This window comes from Giraffa tippelskirchi, chromosome X (assembly GCF_054371585.1).
Source record: "Giraffa tippelskirchi isolate mGirTip1 chromosome X, T2T-mGirTip1v1.2.pri, whole genome shotgun sequence".
Classification (NCBI taxonomy): Eukaryota; Metazoa; Chordata; class Mammalia; order Artiodactyla; family Giraffidae; genus Giraffa; species Giraffa tippelskirchi.
In genome coordinates, this window is record NC_137289.1 from 59,958,024 (window position 1) to 59,970,656 (window position 12,633).

The following is a 12,633-nucleotide window of genomic DNA, read 5'->3' on the forward strand; positions in this document are numbered from 1 at the left end:
TTCCACTTAAGAGTTGTGTACGCTGCTAGGCGCCGTGATCAACCGCTTGTGTTTTCACCTCTGACATATGTGATCTTAGGCAAGTTTCCTGACCTCTCCGTGCTTCCGTCCAAGAGCTGTGTGAGATTAGGCAAACTGCCAAACCTCTCTGTGCTTCCACTGTTGAGCTGTGTGATGTTACACAAGTTCCCTAACTTCTCTGTGCTTCCGCTTCTGAGGTTTGTGACCTTAAGCGAGTTTCCTGACCTCTTTGTGCTTCTGCTTATGAGCTGTGTGATCTTAGGTAAGTTGCTTAACCTCTCTGTGCTTCCAACGTCGAGCTCGGTGACGGGAATGAAGTGGTCTGAGCTCTGTGTGCTTCCACTTGTGATTTGTGTGATCTCAGGTAAGTTTCTGAACCTCTCTGTTTCCACTTCTGAGCTGTGTGAGGCCAGGCAGATTGCCAGACCTCTCCATGCTTCCAGGGATGGGCTGTGTGACCTTACCTGAGTGGTCTGACGTCTCTGGGCTTCCACGTGTGAGATGTGTGATCTTAGGTATGTTGCTTGACCTCTCTCTGCTTCCGACTCGCTTCTACATGATCCTAGGAACATTTCCTGACCTCTCTGTGCTTCCACTGAAGAGCTGTGTACGCTGGTAGGCAAGGTGACCAACCACTTGTGTTTCCACTTCTGAGGTATGTGATTTTCGGCAAGTTTCCTGACCTCTCTGTGCTTCCATCCAAGAGCTGTGAGATATGAGGCAAGTTGCCTAACCTCTCTGTGCTTCCACGTCTGAGCTCTGTGACCTGAATTAAGTGGTCTGTCCTCTCTGTGTTTCCACATCTCAGTTGGGTGACCTTAAGGAGGCTGGATGGCCTCTCCCTGCTTTGTCTTCAGAGGTCTGTTAACTTGGCAAGTTGCCAGACCAGTCTCTTCTTCCCTATCTGAGCTCTGTGATTTTAGGAAAGTTGCCCGAACTGTCTGTGCTTCCATGTGGAAGGTGTGTGATTTTAGGCAATTTCCCCGACCTGTCTCTGCTTCTACTTAGGAGCTGTGTGATCTGAGGTAAGTTGCTTCACCTCTCTGGGCTTCCAACATAGAGCTCTGTGAGCTGAATGAAGTGGTCTGAGCTCTCTGTGCTTCCACTTCTGATTTGTGTGATCACAGGTAGGTTTCTCAACCTCTCTGTTTCCACTTCTGAGCCTGTGTGAGGCCACGCAGGTTGCCAGACATGTCCATGCTTCCAGTGATGGGCTGTGCGACCTGACCTGAGTGGTCTGACCTTCCACATCTGACCTCTCTCCGCTTCCTCTTCTGATCTGTGTGTTCTGAGGTACGTTGCCTGACCACTCTGCTTCTATGAGTGAGCTCTGTCATCTGAGGAAAGTGACCTAACCTCTCTGGGCTTCCATATGTGACCTGGGTGACCCTAACGAATTTCTCTAGCTCTGTGTGTTTCCACTTATGAGCTGTCATATCTTCGGGAAGTTGTCGAACTTGTCTGTGCTTCCTCTTCTGAGCTTTGCGATCCTCATCCTGTTGCCTGTCCTCTTTGTCCTTACGTTTTGGAGCTGTGTGATCTTAGACAAGTTGCCTATCCTGTCTATCACACAGCTCAAAAGTGGAAGCAAAGAGAGGTTAGACAACTTCCCTAAGCTATGGCATCTCATAACTGGAAGAAGAGAGAGGCCAGGCAAAATGTACACAATCACACGGTTCAAATATTGGAAGAGCAGTGATGTTAGGCACCTTTCCTGAGATCCCAGAGCTCACTTACGGAAGCAGAGTGGTCAGACAACTTGCCTAGTTAACACAGCTCTGAAGAGGAAGCAGGGTGAGGTCAGGCAGTCTCGCTCAAATCACTTCTAGGTCTGAGCTGTGTGCTCTTCAGTAAAGTTTCTAACCTCTCTGTGCTTCCCCTTAAGACCTCTCTGATCTTAGGCCACACTACCTGACTTCGATGCTTCTCTGTGCTTCGACTTAGGAGCTGTGTGCTGGTAGGCAAGGTGACGAATGTTCTGTGCCTCCACGTCTGAGATGTGTGATCTTCGCCAAGTTTCCTGACCTCTCTGTGCTTCCAACAAAGAGCTGTGTGATCTTAGGCAAGTTGCCTGACCTCTCTGTGCTTCCACTTCTGATGTCTGTGTCATTCCGTAAGTGGTCTGACCTCTCTGTGCATCCACATCTGAACTGGGTGTGTTTAGCGAGACTGCCTGACCTCTCCCCGCTTCCTCTTCAGAGCTGTGTTAACTAGGCAAGTTGTCTGACTACTCTGCTTCCGTAAGTGAGCTCTGTGATCTTAGGAAAGTTGCCTAACATCACTGCTCTTCCAATATTTGAACCGTGTTAGGTGATACATTTTGCCTGGCCTCTCTGTTCTTCCAGTTATGAGCTGTCATATCTTAGGGAAGTTGTCTAACCTCTCTCTGCTTCCACTTTTGAGCTGTGTGATCCCAGGCAAGTTGCCCGACCTGTCTGTGCTCCTACTTATGAGCTGTATGATGTTAGTCATGTTGCCTAACTTGTATGTGCTTCCACTTCTGAGCTGGGTGATCATAAGCAAGCATCCTGCCCTCCCTGTGCTCCCATTTTTGAGCTGTGTTATCTGAGTCAAGTTGCCTAACCTCTCCGTGGTTCCACTTCTGAGCCACGTGCTATTAGGCTACGTGCCGAACCACTCTGTTCTTCCACTTAGGTGCTGTGTGTTCTTAGGCTATTTGCTTTTCCTCTCTGTGCTTCCAACCCGGTTCTCCATGATCTTAGGAACATTTCCTCACCTCCCTGTGCTTCCACTTAAGAGTTGTGTACGCTGCTAGGCGAGGTGATCAACCGCTTGTGTTTTCACCTCTGACATATGTGATCTTAGGCAAGTTTCCTGACCTCTCCGTGCTTCCCTCCAAGAGCTGTGTGAGATTAGGCAAACTGCCAAACCTCTCTGTGCTTCCACTGTTGAGCTGTGTGATGTTACACAAGTTCCCTAACTTCTCTGTGCTTCCGCTTCTGAGGTTTGTGACCTTAAGCGAGTTTCCTGACCTCTTTGTGCTTCTGCTTATGAGCTGTGTGATCTTAGGTAAGTTGCTTAACCTCTCTGTGCTTCCAACGTCGAGCTCGGTGACGGGAATGAAGTGGTCTGAGCTCTGTGTGCTTCCACTTGTGATTTGTGTGATCTCAGGTAAGTTTCTGAACCTCTCTGTTTCCACTTCTGAGCTGTGTGAGGCCAGGCAGATTGCCAGACCTCTCCATGCTTCCAGGGATGGGCTGTGTGACCTTACCTGAGTGGTCTGACGTCTCTGGGCTTCCACGTGTGAGATGTGTGATCTTAGGTATGTTGCTTGACCCCTCTCTGCTTCCGACTCGCTTCTACATGATCCTAGGAACATTTCCTGACCTCTCTGTGCTTCCACTGAAGAGCTGTGGACGCTGGTAGGCAAGGTGACCAACCACTTGTGTTTCCACTTCTGAGGTATGTGATTTTCGGCAAGTTTCCTGACCTCTCTGTGCTTCCATCCAAGAGCTGTGTGATATGAGGCAAGTTGCCTAACCTCTCTGTGCTTCCACGTCTGAGCTCTGTGACCTGAATTAAGTGGTCTGTCCTCTCTGTGTTTCCACATCTGAGTTGGGTGACCTTAAGGAGGCTGGATGGCCTCTCCCTGCTTTGTCTTCAGAGGTCTGTTAACTTGGCAAGTTGCCAGACCAGTCTCTTCTTCCCTATCTGAGCTCTGTGATTTTAGGAAAGTTGCCCGAACTGTCTGTGCTTCCATGTGGAAGGTGTGTGATTTTAGGCAATTTCCCCGACCTGTCTCTGCTTCTCCTTAGGAGCTGTGTGATCTGAGGTAAGTTGCTTAACCTCTCTGGGCTTCCAACATAGAGCTCTGTGAGCTGAATGAAGTGGTCTGAGCTCTCTGTGCTTCCACTTCTGATTTGTGTGATCACAGGTAGGTTTCTCAACCTCTCTGTTTCCACTTCTGAGCCTGTGTGAGGCCACGCAGGTTGCCAGACCTGTCCATGCTTCCAGTGATGGGCTGTGCGACCTGACCTGAGTGGTCTGACCTTCCACATCTGACCTCTCTCCGCTTCCTCTTCTGATCTGTGTGTTCTGAGGTACGTTGCCTGACCACTCTGCTTCTATAAGTGAGCTCTGTCATCTGAGGAAAGTGACCTAACCTCTCTGGGCTTCCATATGTGACCTGGGTGACCCTAACGAATTTCTCTAGCTCTGTGTGTTTCCACTTATGAGCTGTCATATCTTTGGGAAGTTGTCTAACTTGTCTGTGCTTCCTCTTCTGAGCTTTGCGATCCTCATCCTGTTGCCTGTCCTCTTTGTCCTTACGTTTTGGAGCTGTGTGATCTTAGACAAGTTGCCTATCCTGTCTATCACACAGCTCAAAAGTGGAAGCAAAGAGAGGTTAGACAACTTCCCTAAGCTATGGCATCTCATAACTGGAAGAAGAGAGAGGCCAGGCAAAATGTACACAATCACACGGTTCAAATATTGGAAGAGCAGTGATGTTAGGCACCTTTCCTGAGATCCCAGAGCTCACTTACGGAAGCAGAGTGGTCAGACAACTTGCCTAGTTAACACAGCTCTGAAGAGGAAGCAGGGGGAGGTCAGGCAGTCTCGCTCAAATCTCTTCTAGGTCTGAGCTGTGTGCTCTTCAGTAAAGTTTCTAACCTCTCTGTGCTTCCCCTTAAGACCTCTCTGATCGTAGGCCACACTACCTGACTTCGATGCTTCTAGCTCGAGCTACATGATCTTGGGAACATTTCCTCACCTCTCTGTGCTTCGACTTAGGAGCTGTGTGCTGGTAGGCAAGGTGACGAATGTTCTGTGCCTCCACGTCTGAGATGTGTGATCTTCGCCAAGTTTCCTGACCTCTCTGTGCTTCCAACAAAGAGCTGTGTGATCTTAGGCAAGTTGCCTGACCTCTCTGTGCTTCCACTTCTGATGTCTGTGTCATTCCGTAAGTGGTCTGACCTCTCTGTGCATCCACATCTGAACTGGGTGAGTTTAGCGAGACTGCCTGACCTCTCCCCGCTTCCTCTTCAGAGCTGTGTTAACTAGGCAAGTTGTCTGACTACTCTGCTTCCGTAAGTGAGCTCTGTGATCTTAGGAAAGTTGCCTAACATCACTGCTCTTCCAATATTTGAACCGTGTTAGGTGATACATTTTGCCTGGCCTCTCTGTTCTTCCAGTTATGAGCTGTCATATCTTAGGGAAGTTGTCTAACCTCTCTCTGCTTCCACTTTTGAGCTGTGTGATCCCAGGCAAGTTGCCCGACCTGTCTGTGCTCCTACTTATGAGCTGTATGATGTTAGTCATGTTGCCTAACTTGTATGTGCTTCCACTTCTGAGCTGGGTGATCATAAGCAAGCATCCTGCCCTCCCTGTGCTCCCATTTTTGAGCTGTGTTATCTGAGTCAAGTTGCCTAACCTCTCCGTGGTTCCACTTCTGAGCCACGTGCTATTAGGCTACGTGCCGAACCACTCTGTGCTTCCACTTAGGTGCTGTGTGTTCTTAGGCTATTTGCTTTTCCTCTCTGTGCTTCCAACCCGGTTCTCCATGATCTTAGGAACATTTCCTCACCTCCCTGTGCTTCCACTTAAGAGTTGTGTACGCTGCTAGGCGAGGTGATCAACCGCTTGTGTTTTCACCTCTGACATATGTGATCTTAGGCAAGTTTCCTGACCTCTCCGTGCTTCCCTCCAAGAGCTGTGTGAGATTAGGCAAACTGCCAAACCTCTCTGTGCTTCCACTGTTGAGCTGTGTGATGTTACACAAGTTCCCTAACTTCTCTGTGCTTCCACTTCTGAGGTTTGTGACCTTAAGCGAGTTTCCTGACCTCTTTGTGCTTCTGCTTATGAGCTGTGTGATCTTAGGTAAGTTGCTTAACCTCTCTGTGCTTCCAACGTCGAGCTCGGTGACGGGAATGAAGTGGTCTGAGCTCTGTGTGCTTCCACTTGTGATTTGTGTGATCTCAGGTAAGTTTCTGACCCTCTCTGTTTCCACTTCTGAGCTGTGTGAGGCCAGGCAGATTGCCAGACCTCTCCATGCTTCCAGGGATGGGCTGTGTGACCTTACCTGAGTGGTCTGACGTCTCTGGGCTTCCACGTGTGAGATGTGTGATCTTAGGTATGTTGCTTGACCCCTCTCTGCTTCCGACTCGCTTCTACATGATCCTAGGAACATTTCCTGACCTCTCTGTGCTTCCACTGAAGAGCTGTGGACGCTGGTAGGCAAGGTGACCAACCACTTGTGTTTCCACTTCTGAGGTATGTGATTTTCGGCAAGTTTCCTGACCTCTCTGTGCTTCCATCCAAGAGCTGTGTGATATGAGGCAAGTTGCCTAACCTCTCTGTGCTTCCACGTCTGAGCTCTGTGACCTGAATTAAGTGGTCTGTCCTCTCTGTGTTTCCACATCTGAGTTGGGTGACCTTAAGGAGGCTGGATGGCCTCTCCCTGCTTTGTCTTCAGAGGTCTGTTAACTTGGCAAGTTGCCAGACCAGTCTCTTCTTCCCTATCTGAGCTCTGTGATTTTAGGAAAGTTGCCCGAACTGTCTGTGCTTCCATGTGGAAGGTGTGTGATTTTAGGCAATTTCCCCGACCTGTCTCTGCTTCTCCTTAGGAGCTGTGTGATCTGAGGTAAGTTGCTTAACCTCTCTGGGCTTCCAACATAGAGCTCTGTGAGCTGAATGAAGTGGTCTGAGCTCTCTGTGCTTCCACTTCTGATTTGTGTGATCACAGGTAGGTTTCTCAACCTCTCTGTTTCCACTTCTGAGCCTGTGTGAGGCCACGCAGGTTGCCAGACCTGTCCATGCTTCCAGTGATGGGCTGTGCGACCTGACCTGAGTGGTCTGACCTTCCACATCTGACCTCTCTCCGCTTCCTCTTCTGATCTGTGTGTTCTGAGGTACGTTGCCTGACCACTCTGCTTCTATAAGTGAGCTCTGTCATCTGAGGAAAGTGACCTAACCTCTCTGGGCTTCCATATGTGACCTGGGTGACCCTAACGAATTTCTCTAGCTCTGTGTGTTTCCACTTATGAGCTGTCATATCTTCGGGAAGTTGTCTAACTTGTCTGTGCTTCCTCTTCTGAGCTTTGCGATCCTCATCCTGTTGCCTGTCCTCTTTGTCCTTACGTTTTGGAGCTGTGTGATCTTAGACAAGTTGCCTATCCTGTCTATCACACAGCTCAAAAGTAGAAGCAAAGAGAGGTTAGACAACTTCCCTAAGCTATGGCATCTCATAACTGGAAGAAGAGAGAGGCCAGGCAAAATGTACACAATCACACGGTTCAAATATTGGAAGAGCAGTGATGTTAGGCACCTTTCCTGAGATCCCAGAGCTCACTTACGGAAGCAGAGTGGTCAGACAACTTGCCTAGTTAACACAGGTCTGAAGAGGAAGCAGGGGGAGGTCAGGCAGTCTCGCTCAAATCACTTCTAGGTCTGAGCTGTGTGCTCTTCAGTAAAGTTTCTAACCTCTCTGTGCTTCCCCTTAAGACCTCTCTGATCTTGGGCCACACTACCTGACTTCGATGCTTCTAGCTCGAGCTACATGATCTTGGGAACATTTCCTCACCTCTCTGTGCTTCGACTTAGGAGCTGTGTGCTGGTAGGCAAGGTGACGAATGTTCTGTGCCTCCACTTCTGAGATGTGTGATCTTCGCCAAGTTTCCTGACCTCTCTGTGCTTCCAACAAAGAGCTGTGTGATCTTAGGCAAGGTGCCTGACCTCTCTGTGCTTCCACTTCTGATGTCTGTGTCATTCCATAAGTGGTCTGACCTCTCTGTGCATCCACATCTGAACTGGGTGAGTTTAGCGAGACTGCCTGACCTCTCCCCGCTTCCTCTTCAGAGCTGTGTTAACTAGGCAAGTTGTCTGACCACTCTGCTTCCGTAAGTGAGCTCTGTGATCTTAGGAAAGTTGCCTAACATCACTGCTCTTCCAACATTTGAACCGTGTTAGGTGATACATTTTGCCTGGCCTCTCTGTTCTTCCAGATATGAGCTGTCATATCTTAGGGAAGTTGTCTAACCTCTCTCTGCTTCCACTTTTGAGCTGTGTGATCCCAGGCAAGTTGCCCGACCTGTCTGTGCTCCTACTTATGAGCTGTATGATGTTAGTCATGTTGCCTAACTTGTATGTGCTTCCACTTCTGAGCTGGGTGATCATAAGCAAGCATCCTGCCCTCCCTGTGCTCCCATTTCTGAGCTGTGTTATCTGAGTCAAGTTGCCTAACCTCTACGTGGTTCCACTTCTGAGCCACGTGCTATTAGGCTACGTGCCGAACCACTCTGTGCTTCCACTTAGGTGCTGTGTGTTCTTAGGCTATTTGCTTGACCTCTCTGTGCTTCCAACCCGGTTCTCCATGATCTTAGGAACATTTCCTCACCTCCCTGTGCTTCCACTTAAGAGTTGTGTACGCTGCTAGGCGAGGTGATCAACCGCTTGTGTTTTCACCTCTGACATATGTGATCTTAGGCAAGTTTCCTGACCTCTCCGTGCTTCCGTCCAAGAGCTGTGTGAGATTAGGCAAACTGCCAAACCTCTCTGTGCTTCCACTGTTGAGCTGTGTGATGTTACACAAGTTCCCTAACTTCTCTGTGCTTCCACTTCTGAGGTTTGTGACCTTAAGCGAGTTTCCTGACCTCTTTGTGCTTCTGCTTATGAGCTGTGTGATCTTAGGTAAGTTGCTTAACCTCTCTGTGCTTACAACGTCGAGCTCGGTGACGGGAATGAAGTGGTCTGAGCTCTTTGTGCTTCCACTTGTGATTTGTGTGATCTCAGGTAAGTTTCTGAACCTCTCTGTTTCCACTTCTGAGCTGTGTGAGGCCAGGCAGATTGCCAGACCTCTCCATGCTTCCAGGGATGGGCTGCGTGACCTTACCTGAGTGGTCTGACGTCTCTGGGCTTCCACGTGTGAGATGTGTGATCTTAGGTATGTTGCTTGACCCCTCTCTGCTTCCGACTCGCTTCTACATGATCCTAGGAACATTTCCTGACCTCTCTGTGCTTCCACTGAAGAGCTGTGGACGCTGGTAGGCAAGGTGACCAACCACTTGTGTTTCCACTTCTGAGGTATGTGATTTTCGGCAAGTTTCCTGACCTCTCTGTGCTTCCATCCAAGAGCTGTGTGATATGAGGCAAGTTGCCTAACCTCTCTGTGCTTCCACGTCTGAGCTCTGTGACCTGAATTAAGTGGTCTGTCCTCTCTGTGTTTCCACATCTGAGTTGGGTGACCTTAAGGAGGCTGGATGGCCTCTCCCTGCTTTGTCTTCAGAGGTCTGTTAACTTGGCAAGTTGCCAGACCAGTCTCTTCTTCCCTATCTGAGCTCTGTGATTTTAGCAAAGTTGCCCGAACTGTCTGTGCTTCCATGTGGAAGGTGTGTGATTTTAGGCAATTTCCCCGACCTGTCTCTGCTTCTACTTAGGAGCTGTGTGATCTGAGGTAAGTTGCTTAACCTCTCTGGGCTTCCAACATAGAGCTCTGTGAGCTGAATGAAGTGGTCTGATCTCTCTGTGCTTCCACTTCTGATTTGTGTGATCACAGGTAGGTTTCTCAACCTCTCTGTTTCCACTTCTGAGCCTGTGTGAGGCCACGCAGGTTGCCAGACCTGTCCATGCTTCCAGTGATGGGCTGTGCGACCTGACCTGAGTGGTCTGACCTTCCACATCTGACCTCTCTCCGCTTCCTCTTCTGATCTGTGTGTTCTGAGGTACGTTGCCTGACCACTCTGCTTCTATAAGTGAGCTCTGTCATCTGAGGAAAGTGACCTAACCTCTCTGGGCTTCCATATGTGACCTGGGTGACCCTAACGAATTTCTCTAGCTCTGTGTGTTTCCACTTATGAGCTGTCATATCTTCGGGAAGTTGTCTAACTTGTCTGTGCTTCCTCTTCTGAGCTTTGCGATCCTCATCCTGTTGCCTGTCCTCTTTGTCCTTACGTTTTGGAGCTGTGTGATCTTAGACAAGTTGCCTATCCTGTCTATCACACAGCTCAAAAGTGGAAGCAAAGAGAGGTTAGACAACTTCCCTAAGCTATGGCATCTCATAACTGGAAGAAGAGAGAGGCCAGGCAAAATGTACACAATCACACGGTTCAAATATTGGAAGAGCAGTGATGTTAGGCACCTTTCCTGAGATCCCAGAGCTCACTTACGGAAGCAGAGTGGTCAGACAACTTGCCTAGTTAACACAGCTCTGAAGAGGAAGCAGGGGGAGGTCAGGCAGTCTCGCTCAAATCACTTCTAGGTCTGAGCTGTGTGCTCTTCAGTAAAGTTTCTAACCTCTCTGTGCTTCCCCTTAAGACCTCTCTGATCGTAGGCCACACTACCTGACTTCGATGCTTCTAGCTCGAGCTACATGATCTTGGGAACATTTCCTCACCGCTCTGTGCTTCGACTTAGGAGCTGTGTGCTGGTAGGCAAGGTGACGAATGTTCTGTGCCTCCACGTCTGAGATGTGTGATCTTCGCCAAGTTGGCTGACCTCTCTGTGCTTCCAACAAAGAGCTGTGTGATCTTAGGCAAGTTGCCTGACCTCTCTGTGCTTCCACTTCTGATGTCTGTGTCATTCCGTAAGTGGTCTGACCTCTCTGTGCATCCACATCTGAACTGGGTGAGTTTAGCGAGACTGCCTGACCTCTCCCCGCTTCCTCTTCAGAGCTGTGTTAACTAGGCAAGTTGTCTGACTACTCTGCTTCCGTAAGTGAGCTCTGTGATCTTAGGAAAGTTGCCTAACATCACTGCTCTTCCAATATTTGAACCGTGTTAGGTGATACATTTTGCCTGGCCTCTCTGTTCTTCCAGTTATGAGCTGTCATATCTTAGGGAAGTTGTCTAACCTCTCTCTGCTTCCACTTTTGAGCTGTGTGATCCCAGGCAAGTTGCCCGACCTGTCTGTGCTCCTACTTATGAGCTGTATGATGTTAGTCATGTTGCCTAACTTGTATGTGCTTCCACTTCTGAGCTGGGTGATCATAAGCAAGCATCCTGCCCTCCCTGTGCTCCCATTTTTGAGCTGTGTTATCTGAGTCAAGTTGCCTAACCTCTCCGTGGTTCCACTTCTGAGCCACGTGCTATTAGGCTACGTGCCGAACCACTCTGTGCTTCCACTTAGGTGCTGTGTGTTCTTAGGCTATTTGCTTTTCCTCTCTGTGCTTCCAACCCGGTTCTCCATGATCTTAGGAACATTTCCTCACCTCCCTGTGCTTCCACTTAAGAGTTGTGTACGCTGCTAGGCGAGGTGATCAACCGCTTGTGTTTTCACCTCTGACATATGTGATCTTAGGCAAGTTTCCTGACCTCTCCGTGCTTCCCTCCAAGAGCTGTGTGAGATTAGGCAAACTGCCAAACCTCTCTGTGCTTCCACTGTTGAGCTGTGTGATGTTACACAAGTTCCCTAACTTCTCTGTGCTTCCACTTCTGAGGTTTGTGACCTTAAGCGAGCTTCCTGACCTCTTTGTGCTTCTGCTTATGAGCTGTGTGATCTTAGGTAAGTTGCTTAACCTCTCTGTGCTTCCAACGTCGAGCTCGGTGACGGGAATGAAGTGGTCTGAGCTCTGTGTGCTTCCACTTGTGATTTGTGTGATCTCAGGTAAGTTTCTGACCCTCTCTGTTTCCACTTCTGAGCTGTGTGAGGCCAGGCAGATTGCCAGACCTCTCCATGCTTCCAGGGATGGGCTGTGTGACCTTACCTGAGTGGTCTGACGTCTCTGGGCTTCCACGTGTGAGATGTGTGATCTTAGGTATGTTGCTTGACCCCTCTCTGCTTCCGACTCGCTTCTACATGATCCTAGGAACATTTCCTGACCTCTCTGTGCTTCCACTGAAGAGCTGTGGACGCTGGTAGGCAAGGTGACCAACCACTTGTGTTTCCACTTCTGAGGTATGTGATTTTCGGCAAGTTTCCTGACCTCTCTGTGCTTCCATCCAAGAGCTGTGTGATATGAGGCAAGTTGCCTAACCTCTCTGTGCTTCCACGTCTGAGCTCTGTGACCTGAATTAAGTGGTCTGTCCTCTCTGTGTTTCCACATCTGAGTTGGGTGACCTTAAGGAGGCTGGATGGCCTCTCCCTGCTTTGTCTTCAGAGGTCTGTTAACTTGGCAAGTTGCCAGACCAGTCTCTTCTTCCCTATCTGAGCTCTGTGATTTTAGGAAAGTTGCCCGAACTGTCTGTGCTTCCATGTGGAAGGTGTGTGATTTTAGGCAATTTCCCCGACCTGTCTCTGCTTCTACTTAGGAGCTGTGTGATCTGAGGTAAGTTGCTTAACCTCTCTGGGCTTCCAACATAGAGCTCTGTGAGCTGAATGAAGTGGTCTGAGCTCTCTGTGCTTCCACTTCTGATTTGTGTGATCACAGGTAGGTTTCTCAACCTCTCTGTTTCCACTTCTGAGCCTGTGTGAGGCCACGCAGGTTGCCAGACCTGTCCATGCTTCCAGTGATGGGCTGTGCGACCTGACCTGAGTGGTCTGACCTTCCACATCTGACCTCTCTCCGCTTCCTCTTCTGATCTGTGTGTTCTGAGGTACGTTGCCTGACCACTCTGCTTCTATAAGTGAGCTCTGTCATCTGAGGAAAGTGACCTAACCTCTCTGGGCTTCCATATGTGACCTGGGTGACCCTAACGAATTTCTCTAGCTCTGTGTGTTTCC